At 47.3% G+C, this 13,692-nt stretch overlaps 1 protein-coding gene across 1 annotated transcript in view; it reads left to right on the top strand.

Moving 5' to 3' along the window:
* LOC144791628 (transmembrane protein 132D-like) overlaps window positions 1-13,692 on the top strand; it is a 484,045-nt gene that overhangs the window by 174,481 nt on the left and 295,872 nt on the right. The gene's annotated exons all lie outside the window — the stretch shown is intronic.

A 13,692-nucleotide genomic window follows, 5' to 3' on the forward strand; every position in this document is an offset into this window, starting at 1 on the left:
AAACCCCTAGTGAGGTTTCTCAGTTGCAATGTTGATGACGAGTCACGTTTACATGGCAGTGTCTGGCAGAGGCGGTTAAGCTCAAATGATAGTCAGAATGTACATCACCGCCAATCAGTTTACATCTGTTTAAATCTGATGCTTTTATTCTTAAAGTGCTTTCTGATGAAAACTTACATAATACATATGTAATGTGCAGTGTGTTATTTATGCAGGCCCTGTGATATAACCCTGGACATGTCTCCAGGAGATGCAATTTACAATGAAAGCACATCTAGCTGAAGCAGAATAAAGAAGCATTGGAGAAGCCAAGTGGTCGCTTCTATTAGGCCTGTTGACTTTTAACATGCTTTGTTTCTTAGCTGTGTGGCATCATTGATGCTGTGCAGCATGGCTAAGAAATAAAAAGAGACTCAATCATGTGACCGCTGTGTCATGTTTTTGGGGCCTATGCAGTCCACACACACGAGCCTCCTTGAGAGGGAGCCAGCCTTTTTGGTTCTGACATTAGCCAAGTATTTTTGATTTTAATAACATGATATGCATAATATACTCACTCAAAGGGTCATTGAGCCAGCACTCTTTTTCTATTGGTCTGCTGGTGTGTCATTCAGGCTTTGCTGCCGCCCACTACAGCACATAGCATGGTGCCGGGGGTCAGCCCACTTCAACCACCGGTTCACTTGACTTTCAGTGACTACATTCTGCTCTCTCACAAGGAGCACATCCACACACAAGCTAGTTCCCTTCAGTGCCAGTGTTTTTGCTTTTACTGTTGTATTACTTTAGTGTTGCCTTTGTGTTTAGCCTGTGTTGAAAGCAGCACCTTTGTACCAGATGTGAGCACAGGCCACATTCCTGTCGCCTGCCAATGTTGTGGTAAATTCCTTTAGGCGTGACCACTGTTTATCCACTGGTGTTTCACAGCATAACAGATGCTGTCCATTGGAAACTGTTCTTTATAAAGTTAAGCTCTTGTCACTGTGCACGTGGTTCACACACTGAAAGCTTCAGTATGACAGGATATGAATTCACATGTGGACAATAACGCACAACATGCTTTTGCTAGACTCGGTTTCATCAATGGTTCTTTGATAAACTTTTCCCAGAAAGAAAACAGGGCTTTATCACGCTAAATTTGCAGCACAGTTTTAATACTTTTATTTAAAAAAGGCGTGGTGTCATTTGAGTTTTATTATCCAATATTTCATACCGTGACCCTTAGAAATAAAATGGAGAAACATACAGGTGTTTTAGCACCCAAAAATTTAATTACAGTCACTTTCAGGTGGCTCTAAGATGGTTGATTTAGAATGTAATCACGACTATCTTTGAAGCGAGTGAGAGAAATCATTAAGAGTGTAATTCTGTATGTATTCATGAGCCGGGCAGGCCGCTCGTTACAATGGGCTCAGTGATACGTTTGTGAGCTGCGGCGATAGTTCAGTGGTTGATTACCTATTGACTTTCTCAATTTTTAAACTTTTTTTTACCAATCCTAGATGGATCTGTTTTTTTTCTAAAGTAGCATGTTGGCACTTTGAAAAAAAGTAAAGACGGGCAGTGGAATGTAGCAACAGGAAGGAGACGCCACGGAAAATAGAGAATAACGTGGAGCATGGGGAGGGGACAAGCACATGGGTGAAAGAGAGCAACGCAAGTGCATGTGGGGGGTAGAGAAGAACATGAGGAGAGAGAGCAACTTGGGGGTGAGACCTGCACATGAGGCAGACAGCTGGAAAACACTTACACTCTCATAGAGGCTTAAACACAAAGAAAACAAGGACTGGTAAAGCCAATAGCCCTTGCCTATCCAAGAGCTATTGGATTTGCCAATATGTCTTATCAATGTTGTACAACAGAGTGGCTGCTGTGCAGCATGGCTGTGCTTTAGTCGTGTAATTGTGAGTGGCGTGTAGTGGAGTGTTGTGTAGTGGAGTAGAGTGGAGTGGATTGTTATGGAGTGGCGTACTGTAGAAGTGAGTGGCGTGGAGAGGAGAGGAGAGGAATGAAGTGAAGTGGAGTGGAGTGTCATGGAGTAATATACAGTGTTGATGTGTGTTGTGGAGGGAGTAGAGTGTCAGAGTGGAAGGACGTAGAGTTGAGGGACATAGAGTAGAGGGCAGTGTCAGAGTTCAGTAGCATGTCGTAGGGTCGAGTGGCAAAGACTGCCGTGGGTGGTGTACAGCAGAGTAGAGTGGCATAGATGGTGCTGCGTAGAGTGGAGTGGAGTGCTGTATAGTAGAGTGGCACAGAGTGGAGTAAAGTGCCAGTGGAGCAGAGTTTTATAGAGTCGAGCATTCTAGAGTTGAGTATTGTGGAGCATTGTGGTGTGGCTCGTAGTAGAGTGGAGTGGAGTAGAGGAGCCTGGAACAACATGGCAAAAAGTTCATTGACTTTGAGTAAAGAGGTGTAGAGTGCAGTGCCATGGAGTGCAGTGACGTAGAGTAGCGTAGAGTGCAGTCGGATGGAGCTGTGCAGAGTAGATTGCAGTGGTATCGAGAGCAATGGCATTGAGAGGAGTTGTGCAGAGTCGAGTAAAGTAGGGTAGAGTGAAGTGGTGCAGGGTAGAGTGGAGTGGTGCAGGGTAGAGTGAAGTGGTGCAGGGTAGAGTGGAGTGGTGCAGGGTAGAGTGAAGTGGTGCAGGGTAGAGTGAAGTGGTGCAGGGTAAAGTGGAGTGGTGCAGGGTAGAGTGAAGTGGTGCAGGGTAGAGTGGAGTGGTGCAGGGTAGAGTGAAGTGGTGCAGGGTAGAGTGGAGTGGTGCAGGGTAGAGTGGAGTGGTGCAGGGTAGAGTGAAGTGGTGCAGGGTAGAGTGAAGTGGTGCAGGGTAGAGTGGAGTGGTGCAGGGTAGAGTGGAGTGGTGCAGGGTAGAGTGAAGTGGTGCAGGGTAGAGTGAAGTGGTGCAGGGTAAAGTGGAGTGGTGCAGGGTAGAGTGAAGTGGTGCAGGGTAGAGTGGAGTGGTGCAGGGTAGAGTGGAGTGGTGCAGGGTAGAGTGGAGTGGTGCAGGGTAGAGTGAAGTGGTGCAGGGTAGAGTGAAGTGGTGCAGGGTAGAGTGGAGTGGTGCAGGGTAGAGTGGAGTGGTGCAGGGTAGAGTGGAGTGGTGCAGGGTAGAGTGAAGTGGTGCAGGGTAGAGTGAAGTGGTGCAGGGTAGAGTGGAGTGGTGCAGGGTAGAGTGAAGTGGTGCAGGGTAAAGGGGAGTGGTGCAGGGTTGAGTGCTGAGGTATAAAGTGGCGTATAATGCAGTGGCATGAGTGCAGTGTCGTAGAGTTGAGTGGTGCAAAGTAGAGTGATGCAGAATAGAAGGGCACAGAGAGTAGTGACATAGAGTAGAGTCACGTAGAGTGCAGTGACACAGAGTAGAGAGGCATAGAGTGCAGTAACTTAGGGCCCGATTCACAGAACTAACTTAAGACAAAATCCTAAACTTACTAAATTTGGTATTCACAGAAGTTAGGATTTTGTCTTAAGTTTGTCTTAAGACAGTCTTAAGACAGACTTAAGACACACGCAAGACAGTTGTCTGTCTTAAGTTTGTCTTAAGTCTGTCTTAAGCACCCTCATCTGTCTTAAGCACCCTCATCCGTTGACAGGCACTCAGGAAGTTCATCCACAGGATGCGGAACAGAAGTGGGCTGAGGGCAGTAGTCGGTAAATCAAAAGCGTTCCACAAGGGCCTTCCAGCACCATTCTTGTTCTGCGAAGCAAAGGGGGGTCACGCAGTCTCTTGACCCATTTCCAATGGCTCTCAAAAGCGTTCCTTCAGCCTAGTGAATCACTCTCACTACCCAGGCCCAAGCCGGGCAATACTACCTGGCAGCACAATGCCGTCAGGGGCCGGGCGAGGAAAGGGAAGTTGGTCCCCTGCACTGTGGGCCAAAAAGGGAACAATAGAAGAATGGGCAATGAAGCAGGCGAGCCTCTCAGGAGAAGAAGGTGCACCGTCATGTACACATCGATCAGAGTCACACCTGGCCAATCTGGGCACAACGTCTGGTGTGCGTTGATAATGATCTCACCAGACCATTCCGGTCACATACAAAAAGTTGCAAATTCTGTACGTCCCTGGAAATGAGGCACGCACAGCATCCGGTGCACATTGATATGGGTTGCACCAGAAATCCCGGTCACACACAATGAAAAGTCACAGAGTCAGTCCCTCTCTGGAAAAGAGGCACAACACCTGGTGCATGTTGATACCGTTCGCACCAGGTAATTCCACTCACACACACAGGCACAAGTCATCACGATACAGGGGCCACATGCCTTAGATGCGGGCAAGACTTCTGGGGCTCTGCACAAGGCAATTCAGTCTCCAGGCACAATTCTTAGTTTCACACTGATGTTGCACTACCAGTTGGGTTCCAGCAATCGATGTGGGCCCTTAAGAGGGCACCGATCTCCTGGTGTCACAAGTAGACAGTGAGGGTCCCTGGTTGGACATCTTTGATGTCCCCGAGACCCTTGAAAGAACAGGCAGCAAGCCAACAAGCCCTTGGAGAGCACACCTCAGAGTGCCACACAGCAGCAGGTAGGCAGCCTTGTGCACCACACATTCCCAGGTTCTCCGGCCTCATGTCCCCAGTGTATCTCCGCCCTGCTGACGTATGGCACCAGTAGTTATATTGCAGAGTGTCTTTGAAGAAAGGGGTGATTCAGAGGGTCTCTCTTTGAACCCCACTTGTCACCACTAAATGTCATTCCTGTCTGCCATGAGGCCACGGAATGCAGATCTTATTATTTAGGGAGTGCTATGATCTGGCTCTCAGAGGCCAAGTGCCAAAACCTCTTCCTCCAATCTATCCAACCAGGCCTTCAAATAGCAGAGGTCTGTTGTTACAGTGGCATGCCCAGTGTTTTACAGCTGTCTCTGGGGAATGCCCAGATGTGCGCCCCCAGCCTCCATGTGGACTGGAGTCCAGCTACAAGGCAGACAAAGAGCTTTAGAGCAGAGAAATGTCCACTTTCTAGAAGTGCCATTTCTAAGCTAGTAATGACAAGGCCACCTTTACCACAGAGAAGGTTTGTCATTGTGAATCCAGTGATAGGAATCATTATGAGGCAGCTCCCCCACAGTATACTATCACTGCTTGAAGTTATTTCAGCCATTTCCCAACGTCAGGTTACCACAAGAGCAAACTCCATGTACAGTGAGAACATTCATGGATATTCCTCACTACCTGGCCAAGGGAAACACATGTCTCCCTGCCCAGCCTTTCACCTAACACTTGCTGTACCCCTTAACACGCACCCTAGGGGTGCTCTAGCGATATTTAAAGGTCCTCTCAGAAAGGCTAGTGATTCAGAAAGGCCAGTCTAAGCAGAAGCGCAATTGTGCACGCACATCGCAATGCCAGGCTGGGCACATGTTTAGAAACACCATATGTGTACACTGGCATTCAATGGCAGCCTGGACACATGTTTAAACACATCATTGGTGCAAGGGTGCACCCCGGTTTGCAATGGCAGGCGGGACACAGGTTTCAGCACAACATTGGTGCAAGAGCGCAGGCCGGCCTGCAGTGGCAGGCTGGACACATCTTTAAAAACATCATAGGCGCACGTGAGCACACCGGTCTGCAGTGGCAGGCTGGACACATATTTAAGCACACCATTGGTGCAAGAGCGCAGGCTGGACTCATCTTTAAAAACATCATAGGCGCACGTGAGCACACCGGCCTGCAGTGGCACGCTGGACACATATTTAAGCACACCATTGGTGCAAGAGCGCAGGCTGGACTCATCTTTAAAAACATCATAGGTGCACGTGAGCACACCGGTCTGCAGTGGCAGGCTGGACACATATTTAAGCACACCATTGGTGCAAGAGCGCAGGCTGGACTCATCTTTAAAAACATCATAGGTGCACGTGAGCACACCGGTCTGCAGTGGCACGCTGGACACATATTTAAGCACACCATTGGTGCAAGAGCGCAGGCTGGACTCATCTTTAAAAACATCATAGGTGCACGTGAGCACACCGGTCTGCAGTGGCAGGCTGGACACATATTTAAGCACACCATTGGTGCAAGAGCGCAGGCTGGACTCATCTTTAAAAACATCATAGGCGCACGTGAGCACACCGGTCTGCAGTGGCACGCTGGACACATATTTAAGCACACCATTGGTGCAAGAGCGCAGGCTGGACTCATCTTTAAAAACATCATAGGCGCACGTGAGCACACCGGTCTGCAGTGGCAGGCTGGACACATATTTAAGCACACCATTGGTGCAAGAGCGCAGGCTGGACTCATCTTTAAAAACATCATAGGCGCACGTGAGCACACCGGTCTGCAGTGGCAGGCTGGACACATATTTAAGCACACCATTGGTGCAAGAGCGCAGGCTGGACTCATCTTTAAAAACATCATAGGCGCATGTGAGCACACCGGCCTGCAGTGGCACGCTGGACACATATTTAAAAGCACCACATGGCAGGCTGGTGACCTGTTTCACAAGCATCAGGTAAGTAACACTTGCTAACATGGGTAGAGAGGGTGCGTGCACCATCACATTGCATTTACAGTGGAAAAGTGCCCAGACCCCTACGGCCTCAAACAGAATCAGCAACATCGCGGCGGTGTGCCGTGGGAAGAGCCGAACCCTTAGGTACGGTAACCCCACATGGGGGCTTCTTCACTACCCGGGCAGAGAACACACAGGTGTACCTACCCGGCTGCTCACCTACCCTCATCTTCACCCCTCAGGACTTACCGTAGGGCTGCTCTGGTGGTAGGGAAAGGCCCCCTCAGGGTTGGCTAATGAGTAAGAAAGGTCAACCTGAGCATGATATATGTTTGACCGGGTGTTCTGGTGGGTGGCACAATCAGTGCTGCGTCACGCTACTAGCCAGTGCAGTACCCGCCCTGGGTATGTAATGTACCTTTTTACAGGGTACTCACAGGTACGACACCTAAACCAATCAAGTAAGCACCCTATCCTGGCATGTGTAGGAAGGGTGCGTGCACTTTCACGCTGCCGTCCCGTGGGAACGTGCCCAGAGTACTAAGGCCATGAAAAGAAAGTCTGCAAAAATCAGAAGGACAAAAAGGAAAAGGTTTTAGGGAAATCCCCTAATAAGGGCCACGTCCAACAGAGAGGAAGAGAAAACAGTATAAGCTAGACAGTATTATTATGAAGCAGTTGTTTTCTTTCCCAAAACAAATGGTGCAATGTTTGAAAATGCCAGTCTTAAGGATGCCACTGAACATGTATAGTTTTCAGTCTTAATAATTCTGTATTTTTTCTGAAACATCGTTAGCCCTTTATCCATCACGCACTTTTTTGACTGGAGAATAATTCGACAGAACTTGATACAGGCTTTTGCTTATGATTACGAAATAAGCTTATAAATCTAATTTTCCTTGTTGCAGCGTTCAGCCAAGCCCGACGTATAATTTGATTCTTTATTGCCGCATAATTCCACTGCCCCGGGCTGTGTCGCTGGCGGACTGTGCAGAAAGTGATATTAAAAATAAACAAGTTTTTATTATCCCATAATTTACAGGCTTTTGCATCTCCCGGTTCAAGGACGGGCCGTTAATAAGATGCTGACCCCAGAGGTGGTTTGAACACTGCGGGTCGGTGGCCTTGGCGCTCCTTAACCCCTTCGGCGCTAATTACAAGCTCAGCTCGTCATGGGTGTAACCTGCGCTACGCGGATGACGAGCTGACCTTGTCATGTAACGCGGTATTTTCAAAATCGCAGGGCGCAGCGGGAAAACCGCTAGCGCGCATGCGGTTAATTTACTTCTTTCATAAGAACGGTGGTTGAACATGCAGCCCAGGGCTCGTGAGGTCATGACCCACGACCTTACTGGTATCACGCATGGCTGGCCGCCCCTCACGCGCCACAGAAGCCACGCGCACTGAAGACCCAGCAGAGCAGAAGCCCCTTGTACTCCAAAATCAATCCATGGCCAGCAGGAAATGCATGCATCAGCAGCGTGTCTCTGTGCTTTAATTTATTTATTTACTATGGGCCATATGTATCAACATCCTGATTTGCGATTCTCAAATAGCGCTTTTTTAGAAATCGCTATTTGAGAATTGCAAAAAGGAATGTATGTAAAAAATGGTAATTTTTTAACGATTTCTCAATATTCCTTAATTGCGATTAGCAAACTGCGAATCGCAATTAAGGAATACTTTCCCATTCATTTCTATGGGCCAGCAGGCCCATAGGAATGAATGGGAAGTTATTCTCAATTTGCGATTTGCAATTTGAGAACCTCAAATTGAGAATAATTACAAGGGTGCAGGGGTGTCAAAAGGACACCCTGTTGCACCCCTGAAATAAGCATGGGTGCACATGTGGTGCACATACATGCCCTAAGGGCATGTATGTGCTTCACATTGCACTTTAAAAAATGGTGCTTCTTACATTGCATTTAAGGAATCGCAAAATTTGCGATTCCTTAAATGCAATTGCAAAATAAGGAATGGCAAATTTTGCGATTCCTTATTTTGCCTTAATACATACCATTTGGCAAAATTGCATTCGCAAACGCCAAAATTCTGTGAATTTTGGCAATTGCGAATGCAATTTTGCTTGATACATATGGCCCTTTGTCTTTAACTGAAAACTAAAGAACAGCATATTTATTTAAGCAAAACTCCTTTCCAATAGAAAAATACAGTTCAAAGGAATCAATCTGGAATTACAAAAATAAGTAACAATACATAATTTACTGTGTCAATTTGTATCTCCTGATTTTTGGAAAAAATTTACAACAACATGGAGATAAAGAAGCCGAGGTCAGATGTGGCTACTGATGGGCGAAGCCCTTGGTGTATCCTCAGGGTAATCGGTGAAATACCACGAGCATCCTTGCATGGTGAAGGCATACCGCGTGTACCGCAGGTAAGGGTGGCATGCTGGTTTCTGTGGTACCATGGCTTTCCATGTTTGTTCTTGATCCCTATGAAGCTAGATTTGGCCAGAGCAGTTGTGCTTACGTGTAAAGGTGACAATTATTTGTGGTGCGACCCAGTGCGCTGATGGTTTCCAGCGCCACCGAGGACCATCTAGTGGTCAAGGCATCCTGCGTGGATTCACCAGTGGCAGCCCCAGGTAGCCCCTTCACTGAGGCTGTAGTGAAAAGGCATGTACCCCACAACTATACGCAGGTGCACCCACCTTGGCCTGGTCGCTGGATGGTAGCTGCTAGACCTGGTATCATTGGCGTGAGACTCACTTCCATTTTTCACTGATTGCCTCCTGTGTTTTTGATCTGCTTTGCTGGTTAGATGCTTTGGGCACTGTGCCACTGCTATTCAGTGCCACAGTGCAAGTGCTCCCCATGTTAAATTGATGTATTGATTAGTGATTCCATGATTGGGTTATTTGATTTACTTGTCAGACCCTAGTACAGTGCACCATGTGTGCCCAGGGCCTGTAAATCAAATGCCGCTAGTGGGCTTGCAGCACGGGTTGTGCCACCCACTGAAGCAGCTTGTAAAGTGTGTTTCGGGCCTGCCATTGCAGGGCCTGTGGGCAGTCTGTGACTACCATGTTGACTTGGCAAGTGCACCCACTTGCCAGTCCCTAAACCTTCCCTTTTCTTCATATCAGACACCCCTAAGGTAGGCCCAAGGGCAGGGTGCATTGTAAGCATAAGGTAGGACAAGCCCTGATGTGTGTGGCATGTCCTAATAGTGAATTACAGCCTTTTTCGTTTTTCACTAATGCAAGGCTACCTGTTCTATATAGGCCAGAATGGGCTGTTAGAATTGTTACATTTTATAATCCTAACAGGCTCAGAGAACATGGCAGAAATTCGAGTTTAGTATGCCTGAACTCAGAATGATAAAATACATCTTTTAGTGAAGTTGGCTTTAACATTCTGTGTTTGAAAATACCACTTTTAGAAAGTAGGTATTTTCTTGCCTAACTTTCCAAACCTGCCTCTGCTAGGTTGTGTATTCCTTGTCTGGAGATTGAGTGACAGGGGCTGGGGGATTCCAGGAGACAGGGTGAGTCAACGCAGGGCTAAATAGAGAGAACTGCATGTAGATGGGTGGGAGGAGTTGCACCTGAGACCTGAATAGGGATGTGCCTGCCTTCCACAATGCTGGCTCCACTTCCCTTGGTGCGTCCGATGTCCCTGGCCTACACTGTGAAAAGGAAGAAGGAGTCTTGGCCACAAAGTGTTCCAGGACTGACCAGAACTGGTTTCGACTAGGCAAAAGGCTCTCTGCCTTCAGAGAACAAAGAGAATATTAGCATAAATATGGGTACCCAGACCCCAAGACTTTAGATCACTTCTGGGAACAAGACAAAAGCTTTTGCCAATGAGAAGAACCAAGGAAGCTACAGGAATTTGGACTGCCCCTCTGCCAGTGTGCTGTTTGCTGGGTTGGCCTGCAGTGGTCTCTTCATTGCCAAGGAAAGGAGAAGGAACTTTTAAAGAACTTTCATCATCTTGCAGAAAGTTACTCCAAGGACTTGATTTGAGATTGCCTCCTGACTGAAGTCTCAGGGATACCAGATTTCACCCCCTTCTGTTTGCCTGCATCTGGAACTTGCTGTTCTAGTGTTAGAGAAGGAATCTACAATACAGACGCCGGAGAGTGACGCCCTAATCTGCACCTAAGCCGTGAGTGCTGCTCCGACTTTCAACGTAGACCCGACACCGGCCGCCATGCCACATTGACGCCAGCGAATGACATCATCATGGAGCCGATCGTCGACGTGGGAGGTCAAGAATTCATCGACACTGTGACATCGTACGGAACCGTGGTTTCGGCGCCATCGTGAAGTCACCTCCTCTCCTGTCAGAAACTGACACCTCCCCTGCCTGTGCAAGCATCCAGGTCCCGACGCATCATCTCCCACGATGCAAGGAACCGATGCTGCATCGCGCTAACGATGCCGCATCTCTCCGACGCCGTGAACTGTCTTTGTTTTCGCTTTTCCAAGGTACTGTTCTTTGTGGATCTGTTTTGACTTGGGGCCTGACGCCGCACACCTAGCAGTCGACGGCGTACTTTGGGATTTCTTTGACCTTGACGTCGTGATAACTCCAGTTGGTGTTATCTGTTGCTAAAGACTGCTTTTAAGTGAATAACCTATTTTGGAACTATTTCTACCATCTTGAAGAATTATTATTGAGTACAGTATTGTGGATTTTTGTTGTTTATGGTCTTGTGATAAGTCTATATAAAGAATACTTATGTTTTATAAAACCTGTGTAGTGTCCATCTGCAGTGTTTTCACTGTATTACTGTATGTGTTCACAAATGCTTAACACACTGCCTGTGAGATAAGCCTGTCTGCTCGTGCCAAGCTACCAAGGGGGTGAGCTGGGGTTATCCAGTAGTGTAATCCCCTGTCCCTGAATTGGAAGCAAGGGTCCCTATTTGATCAAAGGTGTATACCATTGCCAACTAGAGGCCCCCAGTTATTACAGTAGCAATCCAAACGAAAAGGAGTTCCAATGCGGGGGGACCTGAATCACCCCAGAACCTAGAGTGTGCTGCATGGGCACTGCGTCAAGTGACCTTCACCAGTCACTTGCTCTTGATGACTGAGACCAGAGTAGTAGCAAACACTTGCCCTTCATGGACCAGAGGCTTCTGGCCTCTCACCAGAGGAGCTGTGTGCGGTTTCAACATGTCCAGTTATAAATTGGACATCAACAAAAGTCCTCACATTACCATAACTTCCACTTTGACATCCTGAATGTCATCTCCTGAGGCTGAGGATGAAAGCAGCTCTTGTGATGTCCCTTGTGTCATTGCCTCTTTCCCTGGCGTCACTGTGGGTAGGGGCCTGGCACTGAGGAAGCCATCGCTGACAGTATCTCACCACGAAGGTCTTGAGGAGTCTGACCCTCTCTGGTGGTGATAGGCACTGGACTTGACTTTTGGTGAAAGACCCCTGAGATGTCCTGAATGCTGTCTAATGAGGCTGAGGATGGAACCAGCTCTCTTGACATCCCTTGGGTCATCGCGTCACTTCCTGGTGTCACTGTTGGCCAAAGCCTGACACTGAGGAAGCCATTAATGTTAGTATCTCACCATGAAGGTCTTGAGGAGTCTGACCCTCTCTGGTGGTGATAGGCACGAATGTATGACGTTACAACGCATACTTTTACAACGCCTACCTTTACAACGCATTTTTTACACCGCAACATCCATTACAACACATGCCATTACAACGAATTCTTTGAAACTACCTTTACAACACATTCCACTAAAACGCATACTACATTTACAACGCATACCATTACAACGCATTACATTACATTGCATGTAAGGTAAGTGTTGGATAGTGTAGGTGTAAAAATTACTATTCTAACTCCAGGGGGTGCAACAGTAGGGTAAGTGTTGGATAGTGTGAGGGTACTATGTGTTGTAATGCTAGGCCTTGTAATGGTATGCGTTGTAATGACTGCGTTGTAATGGCAAGCGTTGTAGTGGTGTGCGTTGTAGTGTCATGCGTTGTAATGACTGCGTTGTAAATGCATGCGTTGTAATGGATTTTGCGTTTTAAAAGTTTCGTTGTAATGGTAGTGCGTTGTAAAAGTTGCGTTGTAAAGGTTGTATACCATAGGGACTGGACTTGACTTCTAGTGAAAGACCCGTGAGATGTCCTCACTGCTGTCTAATGAGGCTGAGGATGGCAGAGCGTCACTTGTGTCTGACTCTGGTGAGAAGGTTCTCCAAGGCCAGCATTAACGAAGCCACCGCGAGCCATCTCATCTGAATGACGTTAGGATGCTTTGTCCCGCTCCGCCCCCTCAGGAGAAGTAGATCCTTCGGTAAAGTTCTGTCCTCCTCCCGTGAGCGACATCCCTTTACCGCCATGAGTCTAGCATCCCATGACTGCCGTTCCCCTTATATTGAAGCCTTGGCATCATTTCCATGGGCACCTTCCCTCTGAGAGATGGCACGAAAACCCAGAAAAGCGAATTAAGGAAGTGAGTGCCTCGTCTGACTGCCGCTTCGAGTCATCGCAGAATAGAGTAGCGACTCCCCGAGTTATCTTAACCTCTAAATGCCCGGACTGAGTGTGGTGTTGGTACTTCCAGGCCTCGTCAAACTACCAACTTGTCATAAAATACTAACACCTGGGAATACCACTGTTTGCACTAGTTTCAGAAACACGATTGTACACCTGACAAATTCCAGCAGGTAAAAAATGCTGACATTTACTGGTGAAAAATATCAGGTAGATAGAGGGACCTGGTGCAGGCGCCCAAACCTGCATCTTGTGCCCCAGCTTCCTAAGCTCTCAAGATTTCACTGTTTGGATGGGACTCTAGCCACATTTTTAATGAGGGGAGCTCATAGCGTGGGAGTGTCTAGGTTATTGCCACCCAGTTTCCAAATATCTTCATGTGCATGTTCTCAAAGGCCACCACTTTAGTTTTGGGCTGATTCAATGGTAGTTGGGCTGATTATTGGGACCATGAAATGTTTTTTATGGACTGCAGAATCTGTAGTGAAGACATATTTTAACGTTTATATGAAATAAATGGGAGAACCACAAAGAACATGAAAAGGGATACTGTGGTTCATAAATATAGACTATGCTACATACAAAAACATTGAGATTATACAACATTGATGATATTAGTAGCTGTCAATGTGTTTCATTGAACATAAGTAGCTCTCAGAAGAGAAAAGGTTTGAGACCCCTGGACTGTGGCACGAGACTGTTACACAACTGAGGAATAACTATGGCCATGG

Source organism: Lissotriton helveticus, chromosome 11 (assembly GCF_964261635.1).
Source record: "Lissotriton helveticus chromosome 11, aLisHel1.1, whole genome shotgun sequence".
NCBI lineage: Eukaryota > Metazoa > Chordata > Amphibia > Caudata > Salamandridae > Lissotriton > Lissotriton helveticus.